The sequence below is a fragment of the Sapajus apella genome, unplaced genomic scaffold (genome assembly GCF_009761245.1).
Source record: "Sapajus apella isolate SASKATOON/1434 unplaced genomic scaffold, GSC_monkey_1.0 scaffold37, whole genome shotgun sequence".
Taxonomy (NCBI): domain Eukaryota; kingdom Metazoa; phylum Chordata; class Mammalia; order Primates; family Cebidae; genus Sapajus; species Sapajus apella.
The window spans coordinates 4,516,104-4,540,184 of record NW_022436977.1 but is presented as its reverse complement, the minus strand read 5'-3'; the positions used below and the strand labels follow the sequence as shown (position 1 = coordinate 4,540,184).

At 42.5% G+C, this 24,081-nt stretch overlaps 1 protein-coding gene and 1 long non-coding RNA gene across 2 annotated transcripts in view; one reads left to right on the top strand and one right to left on the bottom strand.

The window, feature by feature from the left end:
• Positions 1-24,081, bottom strand: part of RORA (RAR related orphan receptor A) — a 737,001-nt gene that overhangs the window by 415,135 nt on the left and 297,785 nt on the right. The window lies entirely within an intron of this gene.
• Positions 4,305-4,990, top strand: LOC116564539. The gene is made up of 2 exons (XR_004274954.1): positions 4,305-4,389; positions 4,942-4,990. It is a non-coding gene; the product is annotated as an uncharacterized LOC116564539 (long non-coding RNA).

The following is a 24,081-nucleotide window of genomic DNA, read 5'->3' as shown; positions in this document are numbered from 1 at the left end:
CTTCTGCTTGCTCCACTCATCTGCGGATCACCAGGTCTATCCACAGTTTTACAAATTTCACTCCAGTTCTGCCCTAACTTGGTTACATATCAGGTCCTTTCACTCATTGTCTCAAAAATGACATCTTGAGATCTTTGCCTGTGGGGTTAATGAGTAATCAGGAGGTATCATGTAAATCTCCACTTCACTAAAGAACAAGTTAAACAGTTGCTTCAAATCCTTTCTTGTAGAGGAATGGGGGTAAGAATACTAGGTGAATATATAAAGAAAAGCATGAACCAATGACCCTGGTAATGGTTCCAGAGACCAAGAGAGCTTATTCTGGGGGTAAGAATAAAAGTTTCCATGTCTTATTTAACCTTGGATGAACCCAGGTTTCTGTATTCCACATCCACTGGACAGATGCCTTGTGGCTAGACATCTTTTTGAACCCCTAAATTGAAGCACTGGATTTCCCAATGACATGTGAATTTTATCTATGTAGGTATTCTGATGAAGTTTCACTTTCTTCAAAAGGATGAAGCTTAAATGAAAGAGGATGAACCCAGAACATATACAGGGTGAAAATACACTCAGTGAAGGAGCTAGGTCTCAGCCATGATCAGTCTATCTGGAGCTTCCTGTTAAGCACCAAAGTGATGCAACAGGACAAAGAAAAACTGTACCCACAATAAAAGTGGGACCCCTGTGAAAAGTAAGATGGAGCCCATACTGAATTAGCAAAAGACTTGATGTTTCCCTCCACCTTTACCTCCTTCTATTTCTATCCAGGAGAAACACAAATGATGAACATGGGACCTTAAGTCGTCAAGAAATTGTAAGATTAGGAAAGGAAGCTGTAATTGTTTAGAATCTACTATGTGCTAGGGATTTTATGTGCACTGACTCATGTAATAGATGAGATGAGAACACAATGAAGCAGAATCCTTTTCTCCACTTTCCAGGCCAAAGAAGCAGAGGTTCAGCTTGGCTCAACTGCATATCAGTTAAGTGACAGGAATAAGATTCAAACTGAGTTCTGATGACTCCAAAGAATGGGGTAGGGTTAGGATGGTCTTTAGGCTTTGGAGGCCTTGTTTACTGGTGGCACAGGCTTAGTTCCAGGCTGTAGGAAGAGAAGTAAATAAACTGGTAAATCTTTCTGTATAATTTTCCAAGGGTTGAAATGCAGGCAGGAGAGCTGGCCCCAGTGGCTCACAACTACAATCCCAGAAACTCAGGAGGCTAAGGCAGGAAGATGGCTTTAGACCAGCTTAGGCAACATACCGTCTCTAAAAATACACACTATCTCTTAAAAAAATAAAACCTTTAAAATTAGTCAGGACTGGTGGTGCACACCTATATTCCCAGCTACTCTGGAGGCTGAGGGGGGAAGATCACTTGAGCTCAGGAGTTTGAGGCTACAGTGAGCTATGATCATGCCACTGCACTCTAGCCTGGGCGACAGATTGAAACCCTAACTCTTAAAAGAAAGAAAGAAAAAAAGAAATGGAGGCAGGAAAGGCCAAACTCTTCAGAAAGCAAGGCAACGCATTCTGGCTTTTTTAATTTTTGTTTTTGAGAAACGTCACATGAGGTTGGATGGAGAAGTGCTCTAAGAACATCTATTCAAAATGACTATGAAGAGGTTCTATCTAGCATACAGTTTTCAGGGAGTAGATATGAGGGCACAATGGGTTTGGGGACAATGAATGTATATTCTCAGGCTTACTAATAGATGAGACCATGGTAGATATTCCCTCGAGCTTCCAGAAAGCATCCAACAAGTTACTGCCTTCATGCCACTGTAAACTAGCATTTGAGTAAGGGGTGGTCCACATCCTACTTAACGGGGTAAGGAGCAGCATTTCATTTGCAGGCCACTAAGGGTTGTTCGCAATGCAACAGAAGCCACTTCTTATCCTTGATGGGGCAGCCAATATGTAATGTTTCACACATGTCATTTTCCAACTTCATCTTCTTCCATCCTTCCGTAGTATCTCTTAGGGAAGATCTCAGAGAAATAACTGTGTATATACCAGTTTCAAAAACCCTCAAGATGAAGAGCATGGAGCTCTGCATTCAGCTACCTGGGCATGTCAAAAGCAGATAATGCAATAAGCCAATATTTAGTATATGGCCCTACATGGACATGGTACCTTCACAGCTCTTATCTGATTGAAATGTATAGACGTGGATAGGAAATGACATGATTACTAATTTTCTGAGAGGAAAAAGGGGAAATCCAGTATAGTGACTGGGTGAAAAGTTAGTAATAAAAGGTAAGTGACCCAGACAGGGAGTTTCCTGAGCAAGCATAACCCGGCAGTTTTTAGCCACACTTCTCTCATGGCGTTCTCTTCAAGTTAGGTTGACAGATATCTGATCCAATACTTGGCCATCTACTGAAACCACCTCTTACCATTTCACCAGGTAAGGACGTCAGCAAAAAGGCTTTTCACCACAAGTGAAAAGCCTACTTTCCAAAACAACTCCCCACACTTCAAACTAAACCAACGACTAAGTAAACCTAGATTAAATAGAGCTTTATCAGGATGGAGTTTGAGTAATCTCTGAATCAACGAAATCTGGGGAATGTGTGTACAGAATATCCATTATACAAATGTCAGACCACAAAGTCAAACTCTTTGTTGAGATACTGTTAAGGCCCTCCCTAATCCAGCCAATATAGGAGAGTGGGAGAAGCAGGGTCATGCTAGCTTCTATTCCAGAGCCTGTTTTTCCTTATGCAAAGGCCAGTAAAGCAAATTTTCTCCAGAATTATTTTAGCTGTTTCCTAAAAAGAACAAGATAGCCTTTTCTCATTAGTCTGAATAGAAAGATCCTTTTCTGAGGTGCTTTAATTGCTGTGGGTTAAGCTTCACTATCACATATCCTCACAACCATAATACAACTGGCTTCATTTGGTGCTTTTTGACTTGGTTGAGTACAAACTACAAAGTCCAAGATGAAAAAGGTCATTTATTGTCTGCCAGATGGAATGTTTCAAAATGAAATGATTTAGTCACATCATTAGGAGAAAAAGGAAGAATAAAAATGTATGCTTACATGCAGATTTAAGTATGCTCACAAAATGATCAGCATAGGGAAATATAAACAGTAGCCCAAGAGCATACAAGTTACTTGGATTGCCACAGACGTCCTTAAATGGCATCTTCTACATTTATGTTGAAACATGTGGATTGCTTTTTAATATTGCTATCGTAATAGTCTAGTACAACTGGTAGCATGAGGCTGAATATGCCTTAGAGTCAGACAGAACTGGGTCCAATAAGAGCCTGTTCACTCACTACCCATGTTTGTTTGGGGCATGTATCTTATTTCTGAAACTGCCTTATCATCATAAAATGAGGACCATATGGCCTGCTTCCTAGGTTTCTGCATAGATATAATAAGGTTACATGTAACGTATCTGGCCCTGACACATAGTACACCCTTAATATTATTCCAGTCCTCCTCCCCTTAGGTCAGATACTTTGTGTGTGCGTGCGTGTGTGTTTAGTATTGAAATTATGCCTATATGTAGAAGACAGGCAATAAATACTTATTGTCATTTACTCAATAATGGACATTGATCATTTACCTTTTACACTGTAGCTCAGAAGGTCTCAAATGCTCTTGATTCATGATGTTCTTAATGGTTCAGTCCATTTTTACAGCCCACCTCAGCTGAAAGAAATACCTAACAGTTCTGTTTATTTGTAAATTAGACCCAAAAACTTAACAAGTATTTATGTCCTAACAACTTGATTTCTGAAAAAAGAATATACATAAACTAAAAGAAAAACCATGAGTCCTATTCATTGTTAAATAATTATAAGTACTTAACAGTGAGATGCACATGCCTGTTGGGCACTAGGTAACTTCTCAAACTCTGGCATCAAGTTGGATGCCCTCACCTTCATTTCCCGCTCCACATTGATTACCACATGGTGCTGTTTTATATTACAGCAATCTACAAACACTTAGCTTCTCATAGGTATGACATCACTGAATGAAAGTTATGCATTCCAGTAGTGAAACTGTGAACTACCTTGAGCTAGTAGTTCACACGGTGTCTGACAGATGTTGAGAATTGCTGTATTTTCCTCAACTATTTAAAATATTTCCTGGCACCCCTTTGAGGTCTCTGCAATGTCCAGAGTGCCTCAGCTCACACCTTGGGAACCCAGAGGCTAATTAACCATATTGAAGGAGATTCATTTGCTATGCTACTACCAAAATATGACTTGGACAATGTTATAGATAAAGGTGAATAATAGCATGACTTTTAAATGCAGTTCTAACTCAATTTCCTATTTTGATTCCATTCTTCAGTCACTGATAATTGGCTTTTTAAAAGCTGTCCTCATAGTGTCACACGATCACCAGATAAACTCTGCAGTGAAGGTTCTTTTTATTTTTTATTACATTTCAGGTTTTGGGGTACATTTGAAGAACATGCAAGATTGTTGCATAGGTACACACATGGCAGCGTGATTTGCTGCCTTCCTCCCCTTCACCTGTATCTGGCATTTCGCCCCATGCTCTCTCTCCCCAACTCCCCACCCCCTGCTGTCCCTCGCCTATTTCCCCCAGACAGACCCCAGTGTGTGATGCTCCCCTCCCTTTGTCCATGTGTTCTCATTGTTCAACACCCCCCTATGAGTGAGAACATGCGGTGTTTGATTTTTCTGTTCTTGTGTCAGTTTGCTGAGAATGGTGGTTTCCAGGTTCATCCATGTCCCTACAAAGATCACGAACTCATCGTTTTTGATGGCTGCATAATATTCCATGGTGTGTATGTGCCACATTTTCCCTGTCCAGTCTATCGTCAATGGGCATTTGGGTTGGTTCCAGGTCTTTGCTATTGTAAACAGTGCTGCAATGAACATTCATGTGCATGGGTCCTTATAGTAGAACGATTTATAATCCTTTGGATGTATACCCAGTAAAGTGAAGGTTCTTTAGATTCAAATCTATGTTAAATTATTTCAATTTTTTGATTAAACACACACACACACACACACACACACACACACACACACAGAGTAACCCAAAGCTTACTAGGTGATCCTTCTCAGTAAAAGGGATTTGTGGGCTGTGGATCAGCTTCCTATGATTCATTTGAGATGAAGACACGACTCTCCATCCTGCAAAAAAGGGTTTGAAAAAAAAGACTGGGGGGAAACTGTCCTTTTACACATGAGAATGGCTCAACCCTCAAGAACGCTGCTTGCATGTTCACTGTTCTGCATTTAGAATCTAAGCCTAGGGAAGCAGCAGGCTTTGTCTCTGCTCTGAATCAGACTCTATCTTACGTTGTTTTAGAGCCATATCTACACAGCTGAAAGACGATTTAGACCTTGCTCAAAAGAGGGTGGTTAGAAGAGTACAGTGAGGCAGAAGACAATGCTGGTCAGTACTTAAAAATTACTCTGAGAAAATCCTGGTTTGTACTATCTGCTGATTTCTGTGTTAAAAAATACTCCCACCATGGCTGAACGAGGTCACTGAATTCAGAGTTAGGGAAAGAGGCATAAAATCAGCTCCCACAAGCTGGCTCTTGCCCTTCACTGGGCAGAAGGCTTCTCCTCTCTCCTACAGCTGCCAGCGGAATGCTCTGAATCTAGGGACATACACCGCTCAAAGGAAGATTTGTAAATGCTCACGTTTATTAGCTCCTAATTGAGGATATCTGCCAGACACAATAAATAAAGTTGAAAAAAAGAGTGCTTTGGAGAGAAAGTAGGCTAATCCTAAGCATTTTATGCAGTGGGTGAATTCTGGTCTTTTTCTCTATGTATGGGACACTACCTTGACCTTTCTGGCTGAGCCTATTAGCTCAGAAGTGGCACTCCAGCGGTCGAGTCAACAAGTATTCATCAAGCACCAACTACAGACTCAAAATTTATATTAGTTGTTTTGGAAGGTTCCAGGAGAAGACAATGTAGACTCTGTCCTGCAGAGGGCATGATGTAGGCAAGGAGAGAGGCTAATGGCACATGAAGCCAGTGCAACTGGGCTCTAGACTTTTCTCATTGAAACTTCAGAGTAAATCAAGTAACACTGTCTGTCTTCCCGGGGGTACTGTTGGCAGAGACCAGCAAGCTCTGTTGTTTCTACTGTTGGATGCGTTTATGGGCCCTACTGGCCGATTTGGCAAGCAGCTTTATATAAAACGTCTTCTGGAACCATCCCGTCCCCTGTGAGTCAGTCATCCTCAGAGTCCTAATTCTGTCCAGTTTGCATCAGGCCTCCTGATCTCTGCAGTCCAAAGCACATGATAGGGTACCGATGTTCAAGGCCCTGCTATATTTTGAAATTCAACTGGCAAAGCTATGACATTCTACCAACTATTTCCCCAAGTAGTACGCAATGCAAAGTGGCAATTTTACACCATGCTAGCCCAACATAAATTCACAGATCAGTGCACACCTTATTTGGAGTAAAGAGAAACATAATAGTTATTAAAGGCGCGATTACCTTCCCAGGGACCATGAATTTAAAATTATGCAAAATCAAAGGTCGGTCTCTAAAAGTTCACATAGTGATTTAAACGGGGGTAACAATGAATATAATACCTTCTAACATGTTAAAACTTCCACAGCAAACCTCTTACATAATGCTTTGTTGCTTCATTGATTTGATAAGCTTGGGGGGTATATTTTGCATTCACATACGACATTTTGCGTTCACATACGACATATAAAGTGTCTTGTTTGCTTACAAAAATGAAAGCTCAATAACAACAATCCTCAGGTTGCTATCATTTCTCTATCATTCATACTGAGTGCTCCATGTTGGGAACGGCGTTTGTTTTGCCCTTGGGGAATTTTCAGAGCAGTTAGTAGGTATTGGTGTCCTTTGCAGTGGTTCAAACAACATAAAACTATCATAACATATTTGAAACAAGCCAATTATTATGCCGTTTGAACATTTATGCTCCCTAAGAAATATCCTGGGTTTTACTGAAGGCCTTCTCTCTTAATAAGGTTTTTCTTTATGATATGAGGGTCCTGGCTGGAAAAGAGCTGAACTTCAGATACATGGTTTGGAGTAAGAGGAGTCTTTTCCCTCAATAGTGATTTGCACAGGAGCTAAGGAGCCTCCTAGTTGGGGAGGTGAACTTGAACTGTAGCAACAATCAAGATTCAGACATGTAGAGACAAGTATGACAGCTTGAGAAGGGCAGTGCAGGCAGAAGTCGGGAGACAGGGATGGAAACCAAGGGTCACTGCGAGAGCATCCGGCAGGGCCAAGCCAACTCAGCCACAAGCCAGCAAGGAGACGGGGAGACGCTGAAATGGGTGAGATGTTCTCCTTCAGTATGGTGGCTGGTGTTTGAACTCATTTTTCCCTCTCTTCCAGAGGCTATGTACACCTTAGGTAGAAGGGGCTACACATGTGAACTGAAAGAACTCTCTCACCAAATTCCAGAACACTTCAGGGCTCAAACTACTCTATTCAAAGTACTACCCTTCTAAATGAGCACAGAGACAGAAAACATTTTCCTCATGTCAGTATGGGCTGCTATCCTGTCATGGTAACGAACTGCTGAAGAACCTTGCTGGCTGGGGTCTTCTCATAACCATGAGAAGCAGCAATAAAGAAAAATAGGGGTAGTGTGGTCTGGGGTGACCAAGGCCCGTGCTGAAGACATTGGTAGAGCTCAGAAGAGCAAGCAGCATCCAATGGTGAGTGGAAGCCCAGATTAATTCTGAAACACGCGTAAAGCACGTCTATCTCTTTGGGAACTCAAAAAATATTGAGGTTGGGATGAGCTGCGTGAAGAACGGAGTTACCTGAACAAATGGGTGAGGGCTTGAGGCTCTGGGAGCGCTCATCTTTAATGTTAAGAAGACTCATTCATACCAAGGGCTGGGAAGGCTTGGAAATGCTTTGGTTAGGGAAACTGACATCAACCCCTCTTTTTCTTTTAATTGATATGCAGTCTTAGCCCTGTTATCATCTCTGATCTTGACCATTTCCCTGAGCCACTGGGCAACCAATGTCTCTTTCTGAACAGCTGGAAGAAATGTAAATTCACTGGTTTTCTCCAGAGCACCCAGAGGTTCCCTAATTTGCATCGTTACATGAGTGCAAAGCACGAAGCTAAAAAATGTGATTCTTAAGAAATGTCAAAGACAGCTCGTTAGATCGACTTTTTTTCTGTGTATGTGTGTTTGTTGTTTTTTTTTTAAACAGGGACCACTGTGCTTCCTTTCAAGTGACTAGAGTTGTGACAGCTGCTCTATAAGGTATTCAGTGGTAAATTAAGACACGAGTGTCATCGCCGAGCTCTTTTGTGTTTCATAGAAAGCAGTTGCTAAACAGATGAAAGTAGGTCCGAGGCAAGGGGTAGCATCACTATTATTTCAATTAATAAATAGCTCTAAAAGTGAAGGAAGTGATAAAGGCCTCAAGAGCGTCTGTATCTGCCCCGGTTCTGTCAGGAAAATTAAACAGAGCACTTGTGATTGCCATTGCTCCTGTTTAAGAGATCCAAGCTAGTAGGGTCACCTGTGCTGAGCAGGTTAGAGCCTGCCTGGTTCTTGGGGCACCCCCTAGTGACATGTTCCTAAACCCTGGCATATCCCTTTCCTTGCTACGGAAAGAAATGGTGCCGAATTCACCTTGTTCTTCCACCGCCTCATCCTCTATTCTCCCCTCTCTTCCACCAAAGAAGCCCTAAAATGTATTTTCAGATAAATATCAGGAAAGCATTTATAAATATTTCAGAGGCATTTCATAAATAAATCAGCAAATCTACAAAAAGACTTCTCTCTTTTAATGAGATCTTGGCTGTGGTATATGCCTTTTATTTGAGCATCATTAAAACCAGTTGGGAAGATTTTTATACTGGACTCTCTTTTGGGGGGCTTCATAATACATGAACAAGCCTGCTATGCGTCTGTGAAACGTGTAGCCTCTTCTTCTGACAGATTAGGCAGTCCTGGCATGAGGGAATAGCTTTTACTCTTTTTAAAGTAAATACTAATCAATAGCAACTGTACCGACAAAAACCTTCTTGCTGCCTAATTACACCACAGCTACTCATAGACCCCAACAGAATTTTCCCCTGGATGAAACAAAATTAACTATCTGAGGCTGAGCTACTGAATTATCACCATCCCTCTATTCAAATGTAATTCACGCAACACCCCAACTACCACATGTACCATTAAAGTACCATTTGTATGTGTAATTTTCAAACAGCGTCTAAAGGTCGTGTCCACATCAATGTTTTCAACACACACACATCTGCACAGGAAATCAAACTGGCAGGGAGGTGGTCCCAGCAATTCTAGGAAGTCTCTCCCTCTCTGAAATATTGTTTGTAGTTTCTCTTCTGCAGCTTAATGCCCTCTGTGGTCTGTTTGGCCGTGTCAGAAATAGCCAGATTGTATCAGAGGCAAACAAGTGATTTAAGATATTTTAGCAAGCAAATCTAGTACCCAGCTCTGGCCAATCCAGGGCTAGTTATGCAGGAATCTTGCTGATAGTTCGGACGGATATGACAGCCACTTTGGTGAGTAATAACTAATATTTGTATATATGTATTTTGAGAAGGAGTCTTGCTCTGTCACCAGGCTGGAGGGCAGAGGGTGCAATCTCGGCTCACCGCAACTTCACCCTCCCAGGTTCAAGCAAGTCTCCTGCCTCAGCCTCCCGAATAGCTGGGACTATAGGCATGTGCCACCATGCCCAGCTAATTTTTTTGTGTTTTTAGTAAAGACAGGGTTTCGCCATGTTGGTCAGGATGGTCTCAATGTCTTGACCTTCTGATCTGTACGCCTCAGCCTCCCAAAGTGTTGGGATTACAGGTGTGAGCCACTGTGCCCGGCCAATAATAACTAATACTTTTATTGCACATTAGGATTATAAAAAAACTTGTATGTCCATTTTTTGAACTCATGATTATTATTGGCAATTATAGTAAAAGCAGGGGCTGTATACTGAGCATTTGTGATAAGAGCTTTATATATACAGTTTGTCAATTAATCTTCGTAACAACTTTCTAAGTTAGGAATTATTTCCTCTATTTTAAAAACAAGGAAACTGAGGCTCAGAGCAAGTATATGACTCAGAATTCTCCAAGCAGCAAGAAGGAGGGAGCACCAGGGTTTGATCCCAATTTCCTGACTCCGAGGGTCATTCTGACATGTAATCACTTTGGGAAGGAGGGATCATCAGCATCCCCACCAACACTGTCACACTGTCATCATCAATATACATCTGCCTTTCCTACAGAGAGGTAAAGCAACTTCTTCAGGGCTACACAGCATGGAAGAGTTTGGAAGAAGAGGCTTCTGCAGCAAGATAAAGGGAAGAGACCGTCATGGGGATTCATGGAATGGATGTCTCTCTAAATGTCTCTTACGTCCTAGTGGCCATTCTATCTGTCACCTTCAAAAGCGAGTGGAAAGAGTAATGGAAGCACATTAGAGAGACAGGGGCCATTCACTCAGACAAGACACCAGCTAGGTGGCCTTGACCTTGACGTCCCCTCTCTGGGCTCGGTGTCCTTGATTACATAACTAGCTAGAATAGAAGATCTCTCAAGTCACTTCCAGATGCAACATGTTATGCTCTTAGTTTGTGAATTCTTTGTGCTAGAAGAGGCCATATATGGAAACCTAACATAGTGTTACTTTCTCAAAATGACCTGGAATGTGCCTGTTAGGACTAATACACCCATGTTGTCACAAAGCCACCTCTTGATAAAAGGAGGAGCCCTGGGCTGAGGATGCCCACATTTAATGTTTTTTTCAGAAATACTTCGCCACTCCCAGAGCCAACATGTACAAATAGCGCTTGCTGCACTCCCTCCACTTCCCGTGTGTCACTTGGCAAGGATTCCCTGCGTCTGAAGAGGTCTATGCAAAGTCACCAAGGTCTGCAACTCCAGCTAGAACACCGTAATTTTTCAGCAGCTGACTCTGTTGTCAGAAACCTTGCTCCCAGGTGCACAGTGAACACAGAGGGTCCTTCTCTAATGGGAGTCCCTTGAGTGCTTCCATTCAAAGATGCCAGGTTCTGGCCTGTGAGGCTGTGCATGGGGTCAGCTAGAATGCTCGGAATGTCCCACCTCTACCCAGATACACACTGGCCACATGTGTCTGGGGCTCCTGAGTTTTCTCTCCTGCCTGTGGCTCACCCAGGGCATGGGTGCCTTCTGCAGTTGAGTTTATAGTTGATCCATGTTGGTGAGGTCTACCATTAGCCTGGTCTTGAGGGGACATGCACCTTCACGCCTGAGCTGACCCCGGGGTGGGTAGGTGGGTGTGTATGAAGTAGGGGGCTTTTGGTGTCCAGAGGCAGTGGGCATCACATTAATTCCATTTGAATATGTTTTCCCTTGATTCAGAATGAACTGAGAGAAGCAAAAAATACTCATCAAAATGGAATGCAAATATCCAGGGCTCCTTTCTCTCGGAAAATGCCCTATTTTCCCCCCTCCATGGTACTAATGTTTTAGAAATAGAAGGCACCTCTGGAGAGACAGGATAATACCAAATTTTCAAATCTGTAGAAAATGAGTACAGGGGTAGGCGGCACTATTAGTGCTACTAAAAATAAGCTTTGGGAAGCTACAATAAATGGAAAAACCAGAAGAGTCATTCCTTTTTTAAACTGTACTGAAAATCCTGTATGTTCGGGAGCCATTTTCTCCAGAGATTCCAACAATAATACTCTGAATTCAATATCCATTTCTACAGCGGTCTCTCTCCCAGTTTGTTCACCTCCCTTCACCACTGCCCCAGTAATGCAGGCTAAATATTCAGCTTATTACCCCAACAGAAAGTATGGCTGTGCCAGATGCCAAGAACTGGGGTGACGATGCCCTGCATACTGCTTGGTGTACTGAAGACGGGGATTCTTTCACTTTATCTGTATTTCATTTTATTAATTTTTTTACAGAGAGTTCTAAAGTTACTGTAGACAAACAACCCAGGGATTGTTGGAAGAATAGGGATGTCCCCTCAGACTTGGGGATTCTATCACCCATGCAGCCTGGTACGCTGCCCAGTTCATTTCTCCCTCAGTGGACAAGACTCTTTGTCATTATTACCTCCAGAGGGAGACACCCAGGGGTCTGCTCACGCCACCCATCTCCAGGCAAGTGGAAGCATGTCCTGAAAAGTCACCTGAACCCTGGACAGCTCCATCTGACTAGAGAAATGGTGGCAAAGGAATTCTTGCTGTGGTGCCAGTGGAGAACATAACAGAGTTACCCCTCTCCGCCCTAATACTCAGACTGCAAGGACACTGGCTGCCAAGAGGCGACCTGCTTGGAGTTCCATTGCAGATACTCCGCTGGATGTCTCCACCAGCCTCAGCCACAGACTCCCAGCTGAGCTGAGCTGATCTGAGGATTCAGGAAATTTGGGGGATTTTAACAGAAAAACAAAGCCTGGCTCCCCATGTGTCAAAGCTCTGGAGACTGTTTCCCTAGAACCTATGTGGGCTAATGGGAAAAGTCAAAGTTAGCGGTAAACCCAAGACCAGAACTTAGTCCTGCCTTTCCATCTTCTCTCAAACATGCCTTTATCAAACTACTGAACTCTCACACATGTAAATAAATGCAGAAAGATGTACTCTGAAAAAAAATCTATAGGAAAGAGAGTCACAAGTTATTTACAAAGGGGGCATTTGTTAAGGTACCCGATCTACTTCTCTGATTTTATAGGCACAGCATTTGTTAAAGTAGCCAAACTACTTCTCTCATTTTACAGGCAGAGAAGCAGAGAAACAAAGGTTGAAGGTTCTGAACAGGATCCCCACTCAGCATATGTCACATCTGGGGACAGAATCCTTGCATGAGCTTTTGCCTTCTAACTCAGCATTCTGACTACCACATAGGGCCCTGTTGTTCCAAAGAGCCTCTGGAAAGAGAGTGGCCTTAAGTGTGACAGGAGTGAAAGGCCAAAATTGCTAATGCCTCCCTATTTTTCACAAGGTGATCTGGAATGTATTGTTATGTTTTTCCCCTCTTTATTTTAGTCTGGGCATTTTTGCCTCTTAAAAGCAGCTAACCCTTTACCAGGGAGGTGATGCAGAAATCTACCCATCAAGTAAGTCTGAAAGCCCTTTGCTTCCTGCAGAAAAATCTATATGTGCCCTTCAGCCTCATAATTGAGTTGCAAAGGGGAAAACTAAAATTGTTTCCTAGCTGTGTGGAGCCATTCTCCCCCACATGCCAATAAAAAGCAAGTGGTGTTTTTGTCCATAGGATGTCCAGGTTCAGAGTCAGATCCATGAGGCTAAACAAGGGCTAGGTTATTACCAACAAATGATTACACTCCAGGTTGTATTGAACAGAGTGAGATATTTGAACTCTTGAGACTAATTGGAAGGGTTCTGAAATGTCAATGTTGACATCCCCTGTCTGGATTCCCTAAACCGCAGTGGAAACTAACCCTGAATCTTAAAAATACTGGCTTCCAAAAAGCCCTATTTTTATCAGGAGATGTGAATATTAATTCCAGGCTAGTCATTGAGCCACTAGTGCCTTTCTTTGCCATCAAATAGTAAGTCATCCGCAATATCTTTTTTCAGAAAATTATTTGGAAAATCAAGTAAATAGCGTAGAGCATTTTAACATGGAAATACTATTCTTATTCAATCATAATTATTCTCTGCAATATGTGGAAGCAGGTGAACACCATCTACCTCAAAACAACCTTGTGAAGTTGGGGTCCCATTTTCAGTATGAGAGGACTGAGACTTAGAGAGTTTAGGTGGCTCATCAAAATTCACAAAGAACTTAAAAAGCAACAGACAAGGTACAAACCCAGATTGGCTACTTCCATCTCATTTTCTCTACAGAGTCACATGGTTTATCTCCTGATACTTGCAAAATGTTTCTAAAGGTTAAAAGAGTGATACTGTAATAACTAATTAAATTCATCCCCACACTGTCAGTCATGTCAGTATTTAGGAGTTCACGCTTCTCTCCATGGACATAAATCATCTTTATGCGTCTGTTTTTTTTTTTTTTTCTTTTTTCTTTTTGAGATGGAGTTTTGCTCTTCTTGCCCAGCCTGGAGTGCCGTGGCGCAATCTCGGCTCACTGCAACCTCTGCCTCCCAGGTTCAAGTGATTCTCCTGCCTCAGGCTCCCGAGTAGCTGGGATTACAGGCGCCCACCACCATGCCCAGCTAATTTTGTGTGTGTGTATTTTTAGTAAAGGTGAAGTTTCACCTTATTGGTCAGGCTGGTCTTGAACTCCTCACCTCAGGCGATCCACCCAAAGCGGCCTCCTAAAGTGCTGGGATTGCAGGCATTAGCCACCATGCCCCATCCGTTAAATGATTTGAGGGAAGGTCACAGAGGTGAAGAAAGAGCACAACAAGCATATTAGAAACCCCTCAGTTTGTCCATTATTTTGCTTAAGCCAATGCCTGTTAAATCCCCTGGACCAGGCCAGGAGCAGTGGCTCAGGCCTGTAATCCCAGCACTTTGGGAGACTCACCCGGGAGGATTGTGTGATGCCAGGAGTTTGAGACCAGTCTGGGCAACATGGCAAAACCCTGTCGCTAGAAAAAAAGAAAAACATAGCCAAATGTGGTGGGGTGCACCTGTCATTCTAGCTACTCGGGAGGCTGAGATGACAGGCTCGCTGGAGCCCAGGAGTTCAAGGCTATGGTGAGCTATGATCGCACTGCTGTATGTACTCCATCCAGCTGGGATTATGCTGGGCAATAGAGGGAGACCATGTCTCAAAAAACAAAGCAAAAACATCACCACCTCTTGGTGCTGGACAAACAGTGTCTGGGGAATCCATTAATAGGTGTGATTTAAAAAATTTTTTAGCACTGCTTTATTGAGGCATAGTGCATATACCACAAAATCCACACATTATAGGTATGTAATTTTATGATATTTAATGATATTTAGTAAATTTATAGAGTAGTAAAACCATTATCACAATGTAGTTTTAAAAACAAGTTCAACTTGAGAAAAATAATACTTTGAAAAAGTAACATTGCTTGCCCAGCATAGCACTATAGGGTTTATGCTGACTGATAATCTGCCTAAATTAGGCTCCACAAAACACTGGGTTAGGGCAGCCATGCTCTGGAGGACTTCCTCTTTCCCTGGCTTCTGAGTGATTATGTGCTGGGATTTAGCAGTGAGCTCAGAGCCTACCACCCCGTGCTCAATCTCAGGGAGGGGCCCTTGGCCTTGGTGTGAACATGGAAATCCCTGCCACGTCCACAGCCTCCATGCTCTCTACCTGGAAAGTTACAGACAGCTCCCAGTTACCCCTCTGGTTTCTAGAGCCAGTAGAGCAAGCCTGTGATCAGCCCCTCCACCCCAGCCTCCTACAGCCACCTCTCCTAGGAAAGCCTGGAGGATATTGGCCAACGTCTGGGCATTTCCATTTTGTTGCCAAGTCCCCTTATTGTTTTTGCATTTCTAAGAGACCTTCAGTACAACTTCCCCTGTGACTGCCACGTGACAGGCTGTGCTGTCCTTTATCTCAGGACACCAAATGACTTACTTCATTCCAGGTCTTTCTGTTTCACTGTGAGTCAGGTGGAAAACAGAAAGGTGGCCCTATTTTAAGGCAAATGTTAAAACAAAGACACTGCTGTGCTTTGCTAGCATTTGTTAGGAGCAGACACAGTTAAAGAATGGCTAGGGGCAAATATTTGGATGAGTACAGAATCTGCTTAAATACTTTGGATTGACTGTATAGGATGTCAAGGTAACAGGTGTAGACTTGGACTCATTAAGGTGGGTCTCAACGAAAAATATTTATGCCTTTACATGCATGCTGTTTTGTCTTTTATCTTTCCTCTTCCTTCCATCTCGTAGTTCCCCAAACCCAAAATATTGACCAGTCCTTTGCCATGTCACTGCTTCCTATGGAACTCAGGCAGGTGGATTAGGTGATTCTGTTCATTTCTGTCTCCCTTTCACATTGTGAGTTTTGTAGCAAAGGGACTACGTCTATTTATCTCTGTAACCGTAGCGTATAACACGGTGTCTGGCAATAGTTGATCTGCACTCCATTGACTGGGAAGTGGCTGGGAAAACAAAGAGGGGCACACATTCAGAGCAAATATTTCCTGCTTCGGCTGTGCTAATTTGCTGTATTTTACATGGACAGGGAATGATGTGTGATCATTTGTTGAATTAAGAAATTGTTTTGGGCTCAAGAAGCACCAAATGTAAACTTCAATGTCAGATAGCGAGAGAAAGGGCAGGAGGTTTTGAGGAAGGGGTTTTCCCAAAGTGCTTGCCCATGGGGAGGTAAGGGGAGTGCAGGTTCCTAGCTGCAGAGAATAAATTCACTAAGTCCACCGCCATGCTTTATGAGAACCAGGCAGCCACTCCTCCTTACATACATCTTCAGCCAGATCTAAAGGCATGGCAAGAAATACAAGGGTGAGCTTTCAATTTGTGGTTTATGGAATTGCCTTCACAATTTGAATTTTATCTACCATGTTCACTGTTCTGTCTCCAAGACTTAGCACAGTACCTGGCACACAGAAAGCTGTATTTGTGATGCAAATGAATATTTCATAGTCCAGCTGGCTTCTTTCCCATGTTTTTTTTTTTTTTTTTTTTTGATTCTACACTAAAACTGCAGTGTCCTGGAATAAATTTTCTATTGAACATCTCACTTGACAGGGAAATAATCTGTGAATGTGATTATGTGATTAATAAATGGATAGGAAATGCATGGAAACCAAGGCTTGGGAGTTCTACCATTTAGAAAACAAAAGCAGTGAAGGCTAAAAATCTCAGACATTATAAAGTGATCATGTGCCTTCTGGGTGACCTCAGAAATACCAGAGGACTGGGGGCCAGTGAGCCATCCACAAAGAAGCTTTGGTGAAGGGGAGAGCACTAACATTTCTTGGACACTTGCTCTGAATCAGGTATCCAGCCAAATGCTTCCACCTCTCATTCTGGTGCTTACAACAAACCCCACCAGATGGCTATGGTGATCATGACATTCCAAATGAGGAGGGGAGATCGGAGACACTATCTGTCACACCCAAGTTTGCCCAGCTAGAAAGGAGCCACACCAGAACTTGGACACTAGCCTATCTAATTCTAAAACCTCAGCTATTTCCAGCCCACTGTGTTCCTCTGGATTTTGAGTCCCAGCAGGTCAGAGACAAGGCTCAGGGGAGTTATCTCTGTAGCCTCCTCTCCCCAGTATGGGCCAAAAGAAGCATCAAAACATGCTTTCTGAGCTGTATTTCAGATCACAAGCACTGGGATTTCTTTCCCCAGTAAGAGGTCTGACTGAATCCTGGCCACTGCCTCCACAGGCACACACCTACAGAGTACTGGCTCTAGAGGAAGTTCTCAGGCAGCACTAATTCCACTGCTGGGGCACTGGTCCCAGTGTAAAGGAGAGGCTCATTCTTAGGCACATCACTTTTCCTCCCTGGACCTCAATTCCTCATCTACATTGAAAAGATACGCTACATTGTTTCTCGGCATTGTCAAAGTTTCCATGATGGCACAAATACTCTATTTCTGCACCGTCTAGTACATTCACCACTAGTCACATGTGCCTACTGAGTACCTGAAATGGGCAATGACTTAAGAGCTGAATTTTTAATTTTATATCATTTAAATTAATTTAGATTTACATTGAAATAGCCACATGTGGCTATTGGCTCCATTACTGGGCAGTGAAACAAGGAAGCTTCAGCTTTAAGAAGTGGAAAAGGAAGGCGCGTAAGATGAGAATTCTAGCTCACTAGTATATGGGTTCAAATCCCACTCTTTCACTCACAGGCTATGAGGCCAAGCCCAACATATTTAAACTCTTCAAGTCTCAGTTTCTTTTTCTATAAAATGGAGATAAGAGTGGCTTCCACATGAATTTGGTGGGAAAATTATACGAGATAAAGCACTTAGTGCATTGCCCATCGCATAATAAGGGCTCCTCCAGGAAGGCTATTAGAAAAATTTCATGAAACAGCATAGACCTGGGGGGTGTTTCTTTACCTGATTAATCCATTATTTCATTCACCAATATGTCACATCTAAAATTGAAGGGAAAAAAAAAAGGTTTAAAATCCACTGGGTGGGGCACTGGAGGGGGAGGCAAGGAGTGATGGAGGCAAGGCAGTTCTGCCGACTTTACACTTTTCCCAGGGCTGTTCCTGTTTGTGTCGTTTGACTGACTGGGTCAAATTACACAAGATCTAGCTAGATATTCAGATTCCCTCCAATGGATCTGTGTTGTGTAATCTGCCCAGCCTTGGAAAGGAACAGATCTGATTGGCCGGGGACTGTACGGGAGGTGTCTTCGCTGAGATTCACAATTCACTGGAAATAAGGGAGAAGACCTTGGAATTCTATGACAAATGTGCAGACAGTCTAAAACATCAGGACAACATTTTCTATGCTATTTAACTGGTATTTCCGAGCTGGAACAATTAAACAGAGATCTACCCACTAGACTAAAAGAGAAAGCAGTCGACAAGGAAGTCAGTCCCTAGCTCCCTTTGCCCCCAAATATGCCAATTCTGAATATTTTGCATCAGCTTCCTCTTAATAAATAGCTTCCTACCCATCCATCCCTTGAAAGTATCATTAGAATTGCCTGGATATATATATTATTCAACCCCAATGCCCAGGCCACATTACATTCACTTAAATCAGAAAAGGTGATAGGTGAGCGTGGCACCCAGGCATCGGTATTTTTTAAAGCCCCCTCACTCCAGGTGATTCTGATGGACAGCTAGGTTTGAGGCCAAGTGTTCCAGATCTGGGCAGAAACTCAGGAGTTAACTGCGTGGTGAGCTCTGATCTGTATCACACAGTCAAGGCCTAATCAGAGCATGCTGATGTTTTGGTTAGCATGCATTGCTTATTGCAGCCAGAATATTTCTCAACCAACATCTTTCTTAATAAAGTCTAATTTGGGCCAGTTCTACACTGTTAGTGTTGACAGGGAAATTCCCCATCGCACCAGCGATGGGAGGGGGTGGTACTTTAAAATCAAGCCTTGAAGAAGTATCCTGCTTCCAGAGCCCAAAACCCTCAACAGAGGAGCTGGTTCAACAACTTCTGCATACTGCCACCTGGTGGGGCCTGGACTCAACTTCACCACAGCTCTTCATCCTTGGGCACCTACCCGCCTCCCCAAACAGATGTAATTTAGGAAAATGTTATGCATTTTCAATCCAATTGACTGGTGCTTTCCACACTGATCAGACTTCCTTCTCCTTTTTCCTCCCATCTGGTTAATATAATTATTGTTTTTATGTGGCAAAGCCATTTTATGTAATAGCTTTGTTTGTTACTATGGTTACAAGTTTAGTAGCACTTTGGAATATAAATCCACCATCCCTGAAAGTAGCTATTTGTCAAGGTGCAGCCCTTAGGTGCATCAAAAAGCAGAGTAACGGTGTTCAATTCCTGTTGCAAGGAAAGTGGCCTTTCTTGGTCTTACTGTATTTGAAAGTTCTAGAAGCCTAGCCTAGACACTCCTGGGAAATCGCTGGGTGCTGTCCCACTTTCTCCCTCAGGAATTTTCCTGACTGATGAGGCACCTACAAGCAGCCCTATCGGGAGAAAGTGGGAAACGTCGGCCGAGGGGCAGCTGTGTTTGCTGGGCCAGAACCTTCGCATTGCATAACTGGTGCTTTCCCTCATGGGTTTACTCTTGGCTGATTTATTTACCAGTTAAAGGCAAGGGCTGAGAATATAATCTCTCAGGAGTTAAGTTTCTCTGAGTGTAATCCCTTCCTCTCACGCATGTGAAGCATTGGCCTTTATTTCCTGATGGAAGTGGAGTTATAATCTCTGTTTGGAAAGTGGTAAGAGTTCAGTGCTGGGTTCAATCTGCCACCTTCAAGTGACAAAGTGTGACAGTGTCTCTGCTATAGTGCTTCACACCCAACTGAATCAGACCCAGCCCTTTGAGCAGAAAAGTGGGATGGCCTGTGAAGTTGGGCTTTCTTCCCATTCTCAGCCAGTTAACACCGAACCTCGGAGGGTTTATAGAATGTGTCCATGTATGTAACCTCATCTAATCCTCGTGACAACGGGAGGTAAGCATTGCCATCAGGCTGGCATCGCTCCCATTTTACAGAGGAGGAATTTGAGGCTCAGAAGGATTAAGCACCATCCCAAAGTCATACAACTGGTGCATGGGACTTACATCTTTGGAAAGTCCTGGTTGCTAACTTAACAGAGCTTCACTTTCCAGATTCAACGAATGAAGAGAAAAGAAAGAGCAGGCAATATCAATGCCTTCACTAAAGCCTAAATTAAACCGAAGTGAACAAACATCAACCATCTTCTTCCCTTTCAGGAGAAAGTTGTTGGTTTGGTAACCCCATTGGTGGATTTCCAGTGGCTGCTAACTAACCATGTCATTCACATTTATTATCACAGAGCAGGTATGTATTTATTTACACCACTCACACGGCAAGATAATTTGCAGTTATATAACTTCATGGTAAGTACGATTGGAATTGCCATGAAGAAACTGGGCACTTTGGAGATGCATGATTACCAACAACTAGCTGCCTTGGAATTACCCATTAATGACATGATTAGTTGTGGCCTTGTAAGAAAATGTTATTATGAAAGAGACTTTATCTTTTCATTCCCAATTGATAGAAAAGCAGGAACCCTGGAGATATCAGAAATATTTTTTTTTCTTTTTCTGGCAGGTGAAGAATGTCGTTGTGCAGGTTTGTCCTGTTTCTGGGCATGTCTGGGGTGCCTTGGTGACAGGCAGGGAGCAGAAAGAGCTGTGTGAGCTTGAGCAAAGGGTGCAGGCCCTGAGTTGTACCAGGAGAGTCTTCAGATCTGTTGAGCCACGATATAACCAGGAATTACTAACTTGGTAGGCAGGGAGTGAGGAAGCTCAGACAGCCTGTGCTTGGGCTAAGGGGTACAAAACCCAGGAGGCTGAATAACTGCCTGTCCTCTGCTGTGTGGGGACCAAGAGAATATAAGGAAGGCGGAAGCAGAGGAGATGGTAGGTCCCATCTACTTATGATGCTATGAACAGACATGCGGCTTATATAACATACGCTAGGCATGTACCATCCTGTCCCCAAATACAAAACTGGTCTTCAGGCTGTATTTCTTGGCAACAGTGGCCTCCTCTGCTTTTCCTCCACATCCCCTTGAGTTCACTGTCCTCTGAGGTTGCTGCTGCTGTTGAATATCATTGGCTATCACTAGGCATCGGGAGGAGAAACCCACACAAAGGGGTGCCTGGCGTATGGAGAATAAGAGTCTCTTTAGCTCTTAGAACTGCAGGAGACCCCTCTTTTAACAGAGGAGAAGCCCCAGGCCTAGAAGGTGTAAAGGTATGTTCCAATGCTACACAGTAGATAAATGGCAGAGCCAGGCCTGGAGCCCACACAGGCTACTTCCGAGTGATTTTCCATAATGAAATTCTTACATGAGGGAGGAGTTGTTGATCCTTCAACATTAAGACTAGGCTAATACCGGTAATACCTATATGGGGAGTGCCTCTGCATCCATTATAGAAGCTACTCTGGTATAGTTAAATACGTATTAAACGTATTTTTTTATCTGATTACGAAACCTATACAAAGACTCCTGTATCAAATTCCTTTCACTGGTCAAGAGCAGGCAGACATTTGTACCTCCTGTCCTACAATTCCCCCCTGCTACTAGGTAATGAGAAATTTGAAGTCCACAACGATTGCCTTTTCCTCTGGCTGCTAGGAAGCTGAGAATCCATCTTTTCCTTAGGCAGGAGTTTTTCATTACGGTTTTCTTTTCCTCTCTTTTACTTGACATCTGCTTTTGCTTTCTATAATTGTTTTGATCTTTCTGAACGTGTGTTTTTAGTATAAAATATCTAGATGCAGGTAGGGCTGTCAACCAATCAATAAAAAATAAACAAGTAATAATCTTCATGCTTGGTGTTCAACCATGCAGGAAATAAAATCTTACAGAATGTACGGAAGAGCCAGGAAGGATCACACACTCTCCTGTGCTATCTACATATGAAGGAGAAGGGGAAGAAGGCTCAGTTTTAGTGGAAAGGAATAGGAAACAGAGGCCTCTTCCTTTATCAGCTCAACCACAGCCCCAGCAGCACTATCTCACGCCACTGACCAAGCATCCAAAGGACTTGAAGGCAGAAAAGAAAGGGCTCTCGAGACCTAGGAATTATCTGTGCATCCCTCTATATATCTGTCTATGTATCTAAGTACCTATGTTTCTAACTATGAATCAATCGCTTTATCTTCCACCTCCATCATCTAAGTTAAAATTTCTCTAATATTTCTCTAAGCTAATCTCATCTTTGTCTTAAAGAAGCAGTGACTCAGAATTAAGTGATATTTTCAATGTCAAAGAATAAGTAGCTATGGCATCTGAACCTATGCACATTTGTATCTGAAGCCCACATTTTTTTTCTACCATATCACCCACATTTTCAGACAATCGTTATCACCTGGAACTGTCAATAGGCAACCAATTTCAGGTCTCATCAAGTTTTACTAGTACCGAAGCTGGGTGCCTAGGAAGAGGTTGAACACTACAGATAGGACAGATGTGGATAGCCGCTTACCCCAGGGGAGAAGCCTGTACCGTGGGGTTCATAGTTAACAGTGAGCTATTACAATCAATATTTTTCATCATCAGTGATGAAACTGTGATGAGACCATTGCTGTAATATTGACAAATCATCAGGTACACCAAATGTCAAGATGAATTTTATTCAAATTTTCATAACATTTTTCCTTTTGCTGATGGTTTAAATAAGTACGTTCATGTTTCTCGATGTTAGATGACTTTTGGTGTCCTGAAATGACATGCTATTGTGTAAAACTACAGATGCACGACACTTCAGTGTAGTTCTTTTCTTGCATTAAACTTACTGCCAGGAAGATTTATGAAGCCCTGAAGGTCTAGATTGGGCCTTGGGGCTCATCATCAACCCTGGACCAGAATATCAAGGCCCAAACTGCAATCTTGGTTCTACCTCATAGCCTGTCAGGACCTGTGTTATTCTCCAGCCTTATAGAACTAATCACATAAAGTAGTTAATTTCTTGACCTATTTGTAGAGAGAAATGGGTGATAGAAAGAAAACAGGACCTCCTGGTTTACATATGCCTACCCATGCCCCCTGCAATTCCACTCCTAGGAAACATCCAACAGAAATCCATACTTATATCCACCTGAGGACATATATAAGAATATTCACAGAGCCATTATTCATAAAAACCCCAAAGGGGAAATACCACTAATTGCACCCATAACAGAATGGATCAGTCATGGCATAGTTCTACTGTGAAATACTACATAGCAATGAAAAGGAAAGACCCATTACAGGCATCAACATGGACAGATTTTACACACATAACGTTAGGCAGAAGAAGCCATCCATAAGAGTACACATCACACGTTTTCATTGAAATAAAGTTCAAAATATATGCAAAACTCACTGATGGTGCTAGACGTCAAGACAGTGGTTCCCTCTGAGGAGAAGTGGGGGCTGGCAAGGTCATGGGGTGGTTTTGGAGATCCTGATAGTATTCCATTTTTTTATGTGAATATAGGTTATTTGATATGTTCACTTACAAATTCACTGAGCTGCACAAATATAATTTGTGCACATTTCTTTGTATGTGTTGTGTTCCAATACAATTAAAGCAAAAAGCAGGGTTCAACTCCCATCTCTGCCACTCACCACGTGGCTTCTGGAATTCACTTTACCTCTACACTACATCTTCCTCATCTGAAAAGCCAGCAGAATACAATTCACTAACAGGGCTGTTGTGAGGATCTAATAAGAAGTTACCTATAAAACACCTAGCACTGAACCTCACACATGGTAGGTGCTCAATATATGGTCATTCATTATTAAAATTTTAAAAATTTGATGGACAATATTGAATACACACAAAACTAAAGAGAACAGTATAACAGACCCCCATGGACCCCACCACTAAGCTTCAAGAATTATCAACCTGTGGCCAATTTTGTTTTATCTGTATCTGTCTCCCCAACCATTAAAAAATGTATGCATAGTCTACAGATACCTGCTTTTCTTTCATATACACATCAGTTTGCATCTCTAAGAAATAACTCTTCTAAAAAACATAATAAAAAAGAT